Below are 13,768 nucleotides of genomic sequence, written 5' to 3'. Positions count from 1 at the left end.
CAGGCCAGTCCACAGCCCAACGCCAGCCCACCCCGGTCTCCCTAACCCATGCACTGCCCAAGCCACTGACAAGCGAGACCCGGTTCTCACTTTCTTCCCCAACCACTCTGCCGCTCGTCGCCCGCGTCATCCCAGCATCATGGCGTTCGCACATGTCGTGACACGACGGCCCCAATAGCCTCGCCTCGCGCCACGATGCCCGCTGCATCTCGTGTCGCGCCTCCTTGATAGCGCGTGCGCAAACCCTACGCACTGAGCCGCTAGGTGCATGCCACGCTGCCTCGTGTTGTGGCCGTCTCGTCGACGCTGTGCTTAGCATCCGGGCCCACCGTGACCCTTGCCGTGCCACCTATAAAGCTCCATTCAACCACGCCCTATACCCTAGACCGCCTATGGGGAATTTTTCCCCTTTCCGTCGCCACCGCTGAGCAGTGAAGGGATGAGGAGGAAGGAAGGCTGAGGAGGAGGAGGAGGAGGAGAAGGAGGAGGAGCAGGTCACCGACTGCTGGAGCTTCACCACGCTTGCGCTCGCGCTCGTATGATGCCACTGACATAGCTGCACGGCATGGCACGGCCACAATGTTCACCTACTCCGCCTCACCACTGCTTTGAGCACCCCCGACTACGAACCCGAACAGTGAACGCTGCCGTTCGTTCGCGTCATCCCTTCTCCTACTGGCCACAGCCGATGAGCCATCACTAGCGAGCCATAGAACTATCCCGACGCAGATCAAATGCAGTCGCTGAAGCGACTGCAACTTAAGGACTGCACGTGATCTGAGCCATCCATTTTCCCCGCGAGCGGACAAGATCTGATGCTCCCACGACTGCTTAAGTTGCAGTCGAAGTAGCGACTACACAGGAACTCGGTCTGAACCATCTGACACCGTTGTTTGTGTCGGCAGGGACCTGTCACTGCACCACCGCGAAACCCACTCATCGCGTCGCCTTTTACCCTCTCCTCTCACCGTGCGTGCCCGAATGTCGCTGCTTCGCATGCGACACGATCGTGCGTGGCATTGGGATGCTGAGAACCCGTGCGTGAGCGCGAAGCCCCTGGTTCCTACCCAAGGACAAGTTCTTGCTCGTGCCTCGCCGAACTCGTGCGGTCTCACCGCCACCGCCATGGACCTACCATGCGTGCACTGTTGACGGTCGTTAAGTGCAAAATATGACCATCAACGATACTCACAAGAGAAGGAAAATCATGCCTCTTACTCACATATTTGTATCACTAATCTAGCTCCATAGTTGTTTTGGAGAATTATTGATTTCAGGAGCACAAGTCCGGAATAAGAAGAAAACACGAAGTATGCGCAGGCGAAGTCACAGAATATCGCGTCCTACGAAGCAAGAGCAAAAGAGGCCCACCTGACAGTCCAAACCGACCAACCAAGTCCCGGCACCAACCATCTAACATCAGGACCCACCAGGCAGTGTACCAGAGAAGGACGGTGGCCAGAGGCGATGAAGTGGGGCCGGCCGAACCTACCTTGCTTTCCGTCCAGATGTATTTTGGCGGAAAGGTTGATCTGATCCTCTAGAAGTCGGTTTGCAACGTTTCCATACAAGGGGATGTCGGGAACCGACCTCTCCAAGCTATATAAGGGGCCTCCCACCACTCTCACCACACACACCACTTGGAGAAGCCTCTCTCTCTCACTCTTATTGTGACTTGTACTCCTTAGGGTAGTGGAGCTAGGCTAGTACTTCATTTTCTTAGCGAATCCAGTCGTCTCGAGGTCAGTGAGCAATCCTCGGCCTCTGGTATGGCTTTGTATTCCGACTCTCGTTATGCTATTCATAAAGTGCTCGTTCTTGGTTACCTTGATATATTCTTAGCCTGCCTAGCCAAGTTCTGTTCTTATTCAAGTTGTATTAGTTGCCTGCTTAGACCAGATGATCTGGATAAGGATTTCAGTTCGTTGTGCTTTCGGGCTTGCCTTAGCGTCTTACCTGTCCATTCGAAGGGTGGGGGACCCGGGGGCGCTTGGGTAGTGACCTCGTATGCGGGCATGGTGCCCGGGTACGCGGGATCCCTTGGATATGATGGTGCTCCATGGTGTGACTGGGGTAGACCGCAGGTGGTGACAGCCCTGGCGGTCCGCCAGGAAACTGCTTCTCAGTTAACGTACTCCCTGACGTTTGGGTATCGTGTAGGAGTTCATGCAAAGATGAAATGGACTGGACGTTCTCCAGTACGGGTCATTATCCCCGATGTCCCTAATTTCCCGGCACCTGCAGCACTAAGCATGTGACTAACATGACTTCTCTGCTAACATAAATAGTATACTAGGATCTTGTTTGCCTATGCTCCCACTAACCTTAGGTGTATTAGTTTATTCTTTATTCATGAGAGTTGGTTGATCTTGTGTGTGTCACATTACCCTTGATTATCTTTATTATCACGTATCCCTGTATGATCAGCAGTTTACACCTTATCTCACAATTGTTATGGTTATGTATCTAATAAACATCTTTACACACCATAGCCATCCCTTGGGAAAATATAAATAACGATACCCTGAATACTTCCAGATGAAATGCTACAATGGTATATCCGTGCGCTTGTCGATCCTTCTATAATCGTTAAGACATATCGCACGACGTCCCATGGCGCCACCGCTATGGGGCGGCTGTCCCGGCGTTTCTTGGCACCGTTGCTGAGAACTAACCATTCCTAATGATTGCGCTAAGAAATGCCAACAAGCATTTCTGGCGCCGTTGAAGGGGATGGCACTAGGTGTAAAGATTTTACTAATACATAAACATGGCATTGTGAAAAAAGAGGTAGCTACTGCTTATACAGCCTAATATTATCTTTTGTTTTCTCCTGATTGGATGAAAATAGGGTAGTGTATGACTGGTTTCTCTTTTACGACAAACTTTGTTGAAAATCCCGAGAAGCTCGTGAGAAGGGTCCGACCTCGTGTCGTCCCTCGTCAGCTCTCGTTGTCGTCAAGCGAACAAGCTTTCCAGGCACCAGCAACAACAACCGAACCCATGGCTGAGAAGACTCTCCGTGACTTTTCTGTCCCCTCAGCCACCAATGTGGCGAATGGACCCAACGCTGATGTTGGGGACGTGAACTTCGAGCTGAAGTCCAGCCTCATAAACATGGTGCGGACTAGCCCATTCTGTGGCAAGCCAAATGAGGACACCAACGCCCACCTCCAGAACTTTCTGGAGCTCTGCAAGACCGTAACCATACGGGGTGTTACGGCTGACATCATCAGGCTTCGCTTGTTTCCTTTCTCCCTCCTGGGGAAAGCGAAACAATGGTTTTATCAGAACAAGAAAGCTGTCAGCACGTGGGACAAATGTTCCGCGGCGTTCCTCGCCAAATTCTTCCCGCTGGGCAAAACAAATACCTTGTGAGGAAAAATTTCAAGTTTCCATCAGATAGGGATGGAATCCATCCCGGAAGCTTGGGAGATACTCCAAGAGTACATACTTGTCTGTCCTCATCATGCGATGGAAGAGTGGCTCGTACTCCAAAGCTTCTACAATAGGCTAATGACTACATCAAGAGCCGACTTGGACGCTGCTGCTGGAGGAGCCTGTCTTGATCTCACCATTGCCAAGGCCAAGGCCTTGATTGAGAAGATGGTCTCCAACCACGGCTGGAACGAGGAGCGTTCCCAACCCCGAACCAAGGGCGGAATGCATACCGCCAAGGAGAGGATATGCTTGTCGCCAAGATGGACCTCCTACTCAAACATCTACACGAAAGGGCGGAATTCAAAGAGCACAGGAACAACTACGTCCAAGCCATGAACTCGTACTTAATGTGCGAGGTTTGTGGTAATGGTGGACACTCGGGGAATGACTGCCCCGAGACCCGTGAAGATGCAGCCTACATCAACAACAACAATAACGGGTTCCGTCCACAAGGAGGCTTAGGGTGGGGTCAAGCACGCTGTTGACAGTCACTAACGACCAATTTAGACCGTCAACTCCTGCACAAAAAAGAACCAAAATGTGGAATAAATGCTAGAATAAATTTATTTACTAATGAATTCCACAGATGATTTTCTAGAATGTGTGCAGGTGATTTCTAGCTGATTTTGCAGTACAATGGTGTGGTTTGATCCTAGACACGATGTTCCAGCGAATCAAGACGCGACACATGTCAGAATATGGAGTACAGGGCCCACCAGAGCAAGAAACCGACATTATAAAAGCTAAAACCCATGCCAATGACAAGTGGGCCCAGCAAGGAACCCATGGACCAAAAGGGAAGGTCGGTGGGCCCACTGGGAGGCCGGCCGACCTGCCCGTGGGCCCTACTGACTTAAACTGGACACGTGGAGAAAGCTGATTGGATGCTTAAGTCGGTTCGCCAAGGATCAGCTGCAGAATGGACTCCCCTTGGCCGTGGCTCCCTCCTATAAATACAAAGGGGGGGGAGAAATAAACACACACACATCACACCCTCTCAACTCACCTTTTTCCCTTGGAGCTTGAGGCCTTCATCCTAGATGCTTAGGTAGACTAGGAGGTGTAGAAGAAGAGGAGGAGAGTGAGGAGGAGTTGGGGGAACTGCCGGGTCTGTCGGCACTCTTCTCCGCTTATACCTCGACGGATGCTTATTCGGTTGTAAGTGTTCGAGACTTTCTTTGTTTGTTTATTTAGAATTAGAGTTTAGATCGCAAGTTATCATCTCTGCCTTATATTAGTTGATGTGTATGCTAGCGAGTAGCATTTGATCTTAACTTAAGACCCCAGATAGAAAAGGGTAGTCTTGGCCTGGGCTAAGGTTAGTAGGGAAAGGCGTAGACGTGGTGTCTAGGCTGGACTATACCACTCCATTGTCTGATAGTCCCATGGTTTGTAGAGGTAGCCAGCAGGTGGTGACAGCCCTGATCGAGCCCTAGTAATCCTCCACGTTCGGATATTGGATAGAGCATCATATTGGAGCTATCGGCTTGTATAAGTCGATCGATACCTTTAGCTCGAAGTATAACGGCGACGTGATCTCTTCTTCTAAGCATAGATTCTAGATATAGAAAGTCCTCTCTTCTGTCTCTCCCACACTGGCGTGTGTGTCCTTGGATGAGCCTGAACCCGTAGATAGCGTACTCATGTTCCTCAGTGGATACGATACCCTCGAATACTCTTGGGTGAAAGCTAGTATCCGTGCGCTTGCGGATTTTATTCGTGATGTTGCAAAGTACCAACAAGCTTTCTGGCACCGTTGCCGGCGAACGGTAGCTACATTATCTACGGACTCAGTCGTCCTCGTATTTTCTTTTTTCTTTTTTCTTGATTCTACCTCAACCCCCGCTACCCATGGAGCAGCTATCCCTTTTACAGCTCTCTTCACCCAAGAGCGAGTTCTATGAGCCAGCACCCTCTGCTGACCCAATTCTTTCTACTAGCTATGAACTCGACTCAGGCTACATAGCCTTTGTTCAGGGAAATTCCTTTTCAGAAAGGGATTGTGAAAATCCCTACCATCATCTGCGCGAGTTTGAGCAAGTGTGTTCATGCAAGAAAATTTCGGACATGACACACGAAATTCTTAAATGGAAATTGTTTCATTTTTCCCTTTCGGGAGAAGCAAAGCAATGGTACATTCGTGTCGTAGGCTGTGTGAATGGAAATTGGATTGAACTTCGGGACAGAATTTGTTCTGCATTCTTCCCTCTTTCATGAATATGTGCCTTACGAATGGAAATTTTAACTTTCCGTCAGAATGATAAGGAATCAATCGGTGTATCTTGGGCTAGATTTACCTTATTGGTAAAATCAGGCCCAGACTTGTCATTACCTGAGCATTTATTGCTCTAGCATTTTTATGCTGGTCTTGACAAGGAGTCTGCACACCATCTCGATCTTACCTCTGGAGGATCTTTCGCTCATCTTACCCCAACTGAGAGTAGGGAAGTCCTCGACAAAACTCTGGACAGAACCTCTTTCATTTGTATCCATGAGACAGTCCCCACAGAGCCCGAGATGTGTCAAGCGGAGCCTTCAGAAATCGAATCGGAACACTCTGAAAGTCAATCAGTAGATTCGATCTATGAGATCGCCCCTGAACATAAATCCAAAACGTCGGAGGAGGAAGACCCTCTACCTCCGGAGTTTTCCGAAATATCGAGCCAAATGTCTTTGAAGATTTCGGCAACACCTCAAGATACTTCTGCCAGAAGAGACCACCAAGTCTTGTCACTCCTACGGATCCCTTAGAGGAGAATTTTCTTCGAGAGACGATTCAAGAGTTGACAACATTGATCAGCAACGAATGACTGCAGGAAGGAGAATCATCCTTATCTCCAATCTATCTAAACTCTCCCTCCTCCTCATTCCGTTGCCGTCTCCAAGATCAAAATGTGGACGCTCTCTATAGTCCCGCTGTTGGGGCTAATCTCATGTCAGATGAGTTTGCCTTAGCCTTTCTAGGCAATTACAAACTCACAGGTTCTCTTACGAGTAGCTACGGGATAATCACTGATGTGCCATTTTGGCACAATGATGTTAAAATCCGTCTGAACTTCCATATCTTCGAAGATCTCAACTTCGACTTCTTGATAGGACATCTCCTTAAGGTCCTCTTTAAGGATGTTCCTAAAGACGGATGTTTAAACATCAAGTTAGGGAAGGACACGTTCGACATCCCTGTGGATCGAGTATTGACATGCTCAGTGGAAGATCTCTCTATTCTAGAGCCAATCGAGGAAATAATGGCCACTTCCACCTTCGAGCCTTTTGACTTGGACCTCGAGGGGGATTTCGAGGAAATGTCGGAAGAAGTCAGCGATGCAGAAGAAGACTCCGGTGAAACTTCTGAACTGCTCGCGACTGAGAAGCCATCACGACCTCCGATTGAGCTAAAGCCTTTACCTTCCGGGCTTAGATACGCCTTTATGAATAGCGATGTAGAGTCTCCCGTAATCATTAGCGACAAACTCTCAGATGAGGAGACGAATAAGCTCATCGCTGTTTTAGAGAAGCATCGATCAGTCCTAGGCTATACCCTACAAGTCCTCAAGGGCATCAGTCCTGCCCTCTGCACCCACCGAATCCCATTGGATCCCACAATAGCACATTCTAGGGAGCCCCAAAGAAGGTTGACCAATGCTATGAGGGAGGTGGTAAAGAAAGAGGTTCTCAAACTCCTAGATGCCGGAATTATCTATCCTATTCTGCATAGTGAGTGGGTAAGCCCAGTTCAAGTCGTGCCCAAGAAAGGAAGGAAAATAGCAAGAACGAGCTAATTCCCCAACGAGCGGTCACGGGATGGAGGATGTGTATAGATTACAGAAAACTCAACAAGGCCATTAAGAAGGATCACTTCCCACTACCTTTCATCGATGAGATGTTAGAACGGTTGGCAAAGCATTCTTACTTCTGTTTCCTTGATGGTTATTATGGTTACCATCAAATACCCATCCATCCCGAAGATCAAAGCAAGACTATGTTCACATGCCCTTATGGAACATATGCCTACCGACGAATGTCGTTTGGGCTATGTAACGCACCCGCATCATTCCAAAGGTGCATGATGTCCATTTTCTCCAACATGATCGAAGAAATTATGGAAGTTTTCATGGATGACTTCTCGGTCTATGGAACAACATTCGATCATTATCTAGAATATTTGGACAGAGTCTTGCAGAGATGCCAAGAGAAGGACCTGATCCTCAACTGGGAGAAATGTCAGTTCATGGTCCGTGAAGGCATCATTTTAGGACACTTAGTGTCCGAAAGAGGGATAGAGGTGGATAAGGCGAAGATTGAAGTCATTGAATAACTTCCGCCTCCCATCAATGTGAAAGGAATCAGAAGCTTTTTTGGCCATGCCGGGTTCTATCGAAGGTTCATCGCGAACTTCTCCCAGATCGCTAGACCCCTCACAAGTCTCCTAGCCAAGGATGTTCCTTTCCAATTCACAGATGAGTGCCATAAAGCCTTTGACACTCTCAAAAAGGCACTCATCTCAGCTCCAATCATTCAACCCCCAGATTGGAAGCTCCCGTTCGAGATCATGTGTGATGCTAGTGACTATGCGGTGGGGGCCGTACTTGGTCAAACCAAGGATAAGAAGCATCACGCGATCACGTACGCAAAGCAAAACACTCACAGGAGCTCAGCTCAATTATGCCACAACAGAAAAAGAGCTCCTAGCAGTTGTCTTTGCTAGCGACAAGTTTAGGTCCTATTTAGTGGGTACCAAGGTCATCGTCTATACAGACCATGCCGCACTCAAGTACCTCTTCACTAAGAAGGACGCTACACCGAGGTTGATCAGATGGATTCTTCTTCTCCAAGAGTTTGATTTGGAAATTAAAGATAAGAAAAGAGTAGAGAATTCAGTGGCGGATCATTTATTGCGCATGACCAATACAAATACCCAAGACCCACAGATAAATGACTTCCTATGGGATGACATGCTTCTCAAAGTAACTGCTTCGCACCCCTGGTATGCAAATATCGTGAACTTCATGGTTTCGAGGTATATACCCCCAGGAGAGAGCAAAAATAAGCTAGTTCAAGATAGCAGACGCCACCTATGGGATGCACCATATCTGTACTGAGTCTGTGCAGATGGGTTACTCAGACGTTGTGTACCTACGGCAGAAGGACAAAAGATCATAGAGAAATGCCATGCAGCACCATATGGAGGTCACTATGGTGTATTTCACACTCAAGCAAAAATCTGGCAGAGCGGTTTCTATTGGCCATCTATGTATGAAGATACAAAGAACTTCATCCACAGGTGTCCAAACTGCCAGAAGCATGGAGGGATCACAGCTCATGATTCAATGCCCCTGAACTACAATCTTCAAGTCGATCTTTTTGATGTCTAGGGTATTGACTACATGGGACCTTTTGTAAGATCCCAAGGATGCGAGTATATCCTGGTTACTGTAGACTACATCTCCAAATGGGTCGAAGCCATGCCATGCAGAGCCGCAGATGCGAAGCATGCCCGTAAGATGTTCCATGAGATTATCTTTCCAAGGTTTGGCACACCACGGATGGTAATCAGTGACGGAGGGTCACACTTCATTGACTCAGCCTTCCGGAACTTTCTCAAGGAACTAGGGACAAAGCACAACATCGCGACTCCGTATCACCCTCAGACCAGCGGTCAAGCAGAAACATCTAACAATCAAATCAAGAATATTCTGCAGAAAACCATGAATGAGATGGGGAGGGGATGGAAGCTGAAATTACCGGATGCACTGTGGGCATACCGTACAGCATACAAGACACCCATTGGAATGTCACCCTATCAACTTGTCTACGGGAAAACTTGCCACTTACCCGTAGAGCTGGAGCACAGTGCGAACTGGGCTATCCAGAAGTGGAACATGGATCTTAAAATAGATGGAGAGTACCGAAAGCGCCAGATCTCGGAACTAGAGGAATGGAGAGATAAAGCTTATCCTAGTGCCTCGATCTACAAAGAAAGAACCAAGAGATGGCATGATAAGCGATTGAAGCCCAAGAACTTGAATCTCGAAGACAAGGTATTGCTCTTTAATTTCATGGTCAAGTTATTTGGTCATGGGAAGCTACGTAGTAAATGGCAAGGACCGTACCACGTCATCGATACATCACCACATGGAGCCATCACGATACAAGATGACGATGGTAACGCCTATAAGGTAAACGGTCAACGACTCAAGCTTTTCCTAGACCATAATAAAGCTCTTGATGAGGAGATAGACGTGATTGACTTAGTCGATCTCGTAAAAAAGAGCCATATAGGCCAAAAGGGCAGGTGGGCCCATCCTACCTCTAAAACACCTAGCCCCACCTACTGACCCGCGCGAGCTGGGGCCCATTGGGGCCCAGCCTGGGTCGGCCGATCACTAGGTCGGCCGAACCTGGGCCAGCTCCTGTGAAGCCCAGTCTCGGTGCACGGCCTCCTTGACCCACCTAGAGTCCAATTCCATGAGGGGCGATGGCGTTTCGCGACGAGAAAAAAAGTCTCGTACCCTTCTTCTTCTCTTCAGAAACCCTAACTCCACACCTTGTTTCCATCTATTCCTCAAAACCTCCATTGATTCCAACAGCATCCCACCATCATCAACCCATGGCCGGCAAAGGAGAACCCAAAACCGTAGCCACCACACCGGCCATGACTCCTCCAGCGACTCTTCCAGCAATCAACACCCCAACTCCTGCAACTGAAGCAACAATGGAAGACGTGGCAACCTCAACACAAACTCCAGACGCTCAAAGGAGGAGCGTTGCCGCCAGTCCTTTGCCGAAGAAGACCAGATCTCGGTCGTCGCCTGCAAAGCCCAAAGACGACATGACTTCAGTGGGACCCACCATCGCCGACCTCACCGCAATGGTCCAGCAGCTACGCCTGGAGAATAGGCATCTCGAGGACCAGCTTGCGGAGAGGAAGATCGAGGTAGAAGAGCTTCGGGATGACCTACGTCTTCTGCGGAGAGGGTTGAACACTAAGATGAAGCGCTTGTTTGAGGCTACGGGTCACAAGGACCTATATTAGGAGTCACTTCCTAAGAAAGGTCATTATCATAGGTTTAGTAGGGCGCTAGTATTAGTCGGTTCGTTTAGGTTTAGGTCAGTTTAGTTGCGCCCCAGTTTTATTTTAGAATTGTAAACTTTGGTTCCCCGGTGTTAATGCCGGTAGAGCCCCATTATCTTTTATATTTAGTTTGTTTTGTCTATGTTCGAAGAGCAGGTCGAAAATAAGTGTGGAGGGAGATCCCATGACGCTACACATCCACGATCACATTCACACGTCACGTGCACCTCCCGCTCCGACTCATGAGTTTGCACTACCTCACTTGTTTCCTCCATTTAGCATTTCTAAACATGAGCATATCTTTTCAAATTCTTGAACCTGTTTAAGAAATTTGCTAATAAGATCTCTTGATAGATGCCTTGCATAAATGTTTTTCATGCTGCACTTAAGTTTGTGAACCATATTTTATAGGACCCATGATGCTTAGTTGTTGACTAACGTGATATGTCTGATTTAAAGTTGTTCATCTCTTTCATGTTGACCAGTTTGGGAATTTTATTTATAAAAAACAAAAATGAAGTTCTTGGTCTTATCTCTTTAGCCACCATCCTACCAGAGCCATATGATACTATCCACTTGAAAAAAAAATCCCATGCTATGTCTCTTGGCTACATGTTGAGCTTGATCAAATTTTGTGACCCGTCATGGTTCTATTCTATTTATGCACTTGATTTAAGGTTTTACGCTTAGATGAACCTCGTGCTCCTTAAATACTATCTGACAATAGTATTAAAAAGAGAGAGAGAGATGAAAAGATGGAAGCATGACCCAAAAAAAAGAAAATAGAGAGAGAAAAGATGGCATGCCAAAGAAGCATGACCCAGCAAATAAAATCAGACATGAAAAGTAGCATGTATTTATCTGTGCACTAACCTGATCAGTCGTAAATATGAGTGTAAACCTGTGGATCCAATCTTTGATCTTGCAATAGATTTGAGCCAAGCAGATGACATTCTACCTCATCCATCGAAACTCCACATATACCATCAGAGCCGGTGAGGTAAAATAAGAATAAATGCTGATAAGAAGCTATGAGCGACTCTGAGAGACCCATGGAAGAGAGTAAGATCATGAACAATTTTTCTAGAAAATTCTTTCAAAAATCTCCAAGTCTGGCAACATGTCAGAATGACACTTGAAGCCAAGATCATTCCGCTCTTCAACAACTCAAGATATCACAAGCAAGAGCAAGGTATGGAATAACTTTTGTGCAGGATATTATATCAGGAAGCTACCACTTCACTTCAGTCCTGACCTTTACTCGGGACGAGCAAAGGGCCAAGTGTGGGGGATCTTGTTGACGGTCACTAACGACCAATTTAGACCGTCAACTCCTGCACAAAAAGGAACCAAAATGTGGAATAAATGCTAGAATACATTTGTTTACTAACGAATTCCATAGATGATGTTCTAGAATGTGTGCAGATGATTTCTAGCTGATTTTGCAGTACAATGGTGTGGTTTGATCCAAGACACGACGTTCCACTCAGTTGTCTGATAGTCCCACGGTTTGTAGAGGTAGCCGGCAGGTGGTGACAACCCTGTTCGAGCCCTAGTAATTCTCCATGTTCGGATATTGGATAGAGCATCATAATTGGAGCTATCGGCTTGTATAAGCCTGTCGATACTTTTAGCTCGAAGTATAACGGCGACGTGATCTCTTCTTCTAAGCATAGATTCTAGATATAGAAAGTCCTCTCTTCTGTCTCTCTGTTGACGCTCCTTAGAGCGCCAATTTACGTACCGCAAGCGCACGGATCGTGTAGCTTTTCCTTTAGAGTATTCCCCCAAGGTTTATCAATCCACGGAACAAGTGTATTACTATGCTTAACTAAGCACTAATGATGTTGGTAAAAGATCTATATTGAATGATTGAGTGTGAAATAGATCTAATCTAACCAATCTAATCTAATCTAGGCTAGTGAGCAATAATAGGTGTGTGCACAAGATATGAAGAGCATTTATCCATAGGGTCTAGGATCACTAGAGATGTAACCGCTAAGCAACGAAGAACGGATCTAATCTACCGAAGGTGTGTTCCAAGATCAAAACCTTTCCCTCCCGCATACTGTCACTACACGAGGATAATCGGTAACGAATCAACAAGAACACGATAGTTGATGTAATTTAAGTAAACCATGCAAGAGCAAAGCAAACCCAAAGCCAAATCGCAAACTATTAGGCATCAAAGCATCATCAACAAGAATTGTGATAGATCAATCTCATAAAGGATTCGGCAATTACAACTCAAGATCTCCTTACAACCCCATGAACAAACAAGGACTTTACCCCATGAAGCTAAGCGAAGCGTAGTCAATCATGGTGACGAAATCTCCGACAAGGGATGGATCCCTTGCTGTCCTCCAATTTGCAGCGGCGCCGAGGCACGATGAGGCCTCCGGTGTCGCCTTTCTCTTGTGTCTAACTCGAATGGATCTCTGAAACTCATCTCTGGATGCTTCCTCTCTCTTCCTTCTGCGATCCCTCTCTTTGACGGTGGCTTTCGGGTATATATAGGCGGTTCTGGTCGGCAATTTTGGTAAAACACAGATTAGGGTTGACGCATACTTCGTGCTGAAGAAAATTGAGGCCGATTGGGCCTCGGAATGGGCTAGGCCGGCCGGCTTAGAGGGCACCAGGCCGGCCGGCCTGGGCCCTTTCTGGCCCTTTCGGTCCCATCTTTCGCGTGTGGCCTCTTCTCCTTATTCCTCATCTTAGCCCAGTTGTGACCATGCGTCAAAACATCTCCGAAAATGTTCAATTTCTTGCCAAAACACAACATGCTCCAAAATCTAGGACAAAATCGAAAACGGTCAAGTTCGGGTGCCAAGTGGCGGGTTAGTACATGAATCATCCCGATGAAATTACCAAAACCTCTCCTAATTGTATAATAAAATGGGTACTTAAGGAGCGCCAACACTCTCCCACACCGGCGTGTGTGTCCTTAGATGAGCCTGAACCCGTAGATAGCGTACTCACGTTCCTCAGTGGATACGATACCCTGAAATACTCTTGGGTGAAAGCTACAGTGGTATCCGTGTGCTTGCGGATTTTATTCGTGACGTTGCAAAGTACTAACACACGCCCACCATTCCAAGGAGGAGGTAATAATTTCAACTCCAATTTCAATTCAAATTTTAATTTGAACCAACCCTCCTTGAGAGATCTTGTCTTTGGCCAAGCTAAAATTAATGAATCTTTAAATAAAAAACTTGCTGCCAATGATAAAATTTTAGAAAATATAAATATAAAAGT

At 47.0% G+C, this 13,768-nt stretch overlaps 1 non-coding gene across 1 annotated transcript; it reads right to left on the bottom strand.

Moving 5' to 3' along the window:
* Positions 1-3,369: 3,369 nt before the first annotated feature.
* LOC120705395 lies at positions 3,370-3,476 on the bottom strand. The gene has a single exon (XR_005687973.1). It is a non-coding gene; the product is annotated as a small nucleolar RNA R71 (small nucleolar RNA).
* Positions 3,477-13,768: the final 10,292 nt, after the last annotated feature.

The sequence above is a fragment of the Panicum virgatum genome, chromosome 4K (genome assembly GCF_016808335.1).
Source record: "Panicum virgatum strain AP13 chromosome 4K, P.virgatum_v5, whole genome shotgun sequence".
NCBI classification, from domain to species: domain Eukaryota; kingdom Viridiplantae; phylum Streptophyta; class Magnoliopsida; order Poales; family Poaceae; genus Panicum; species Panicum virgatum.
The sequence above is the reverse complement of the archived record's forward strand: the minus strand, read 5'-3'. Positions and strand labels throughout refer to the sequence as shown.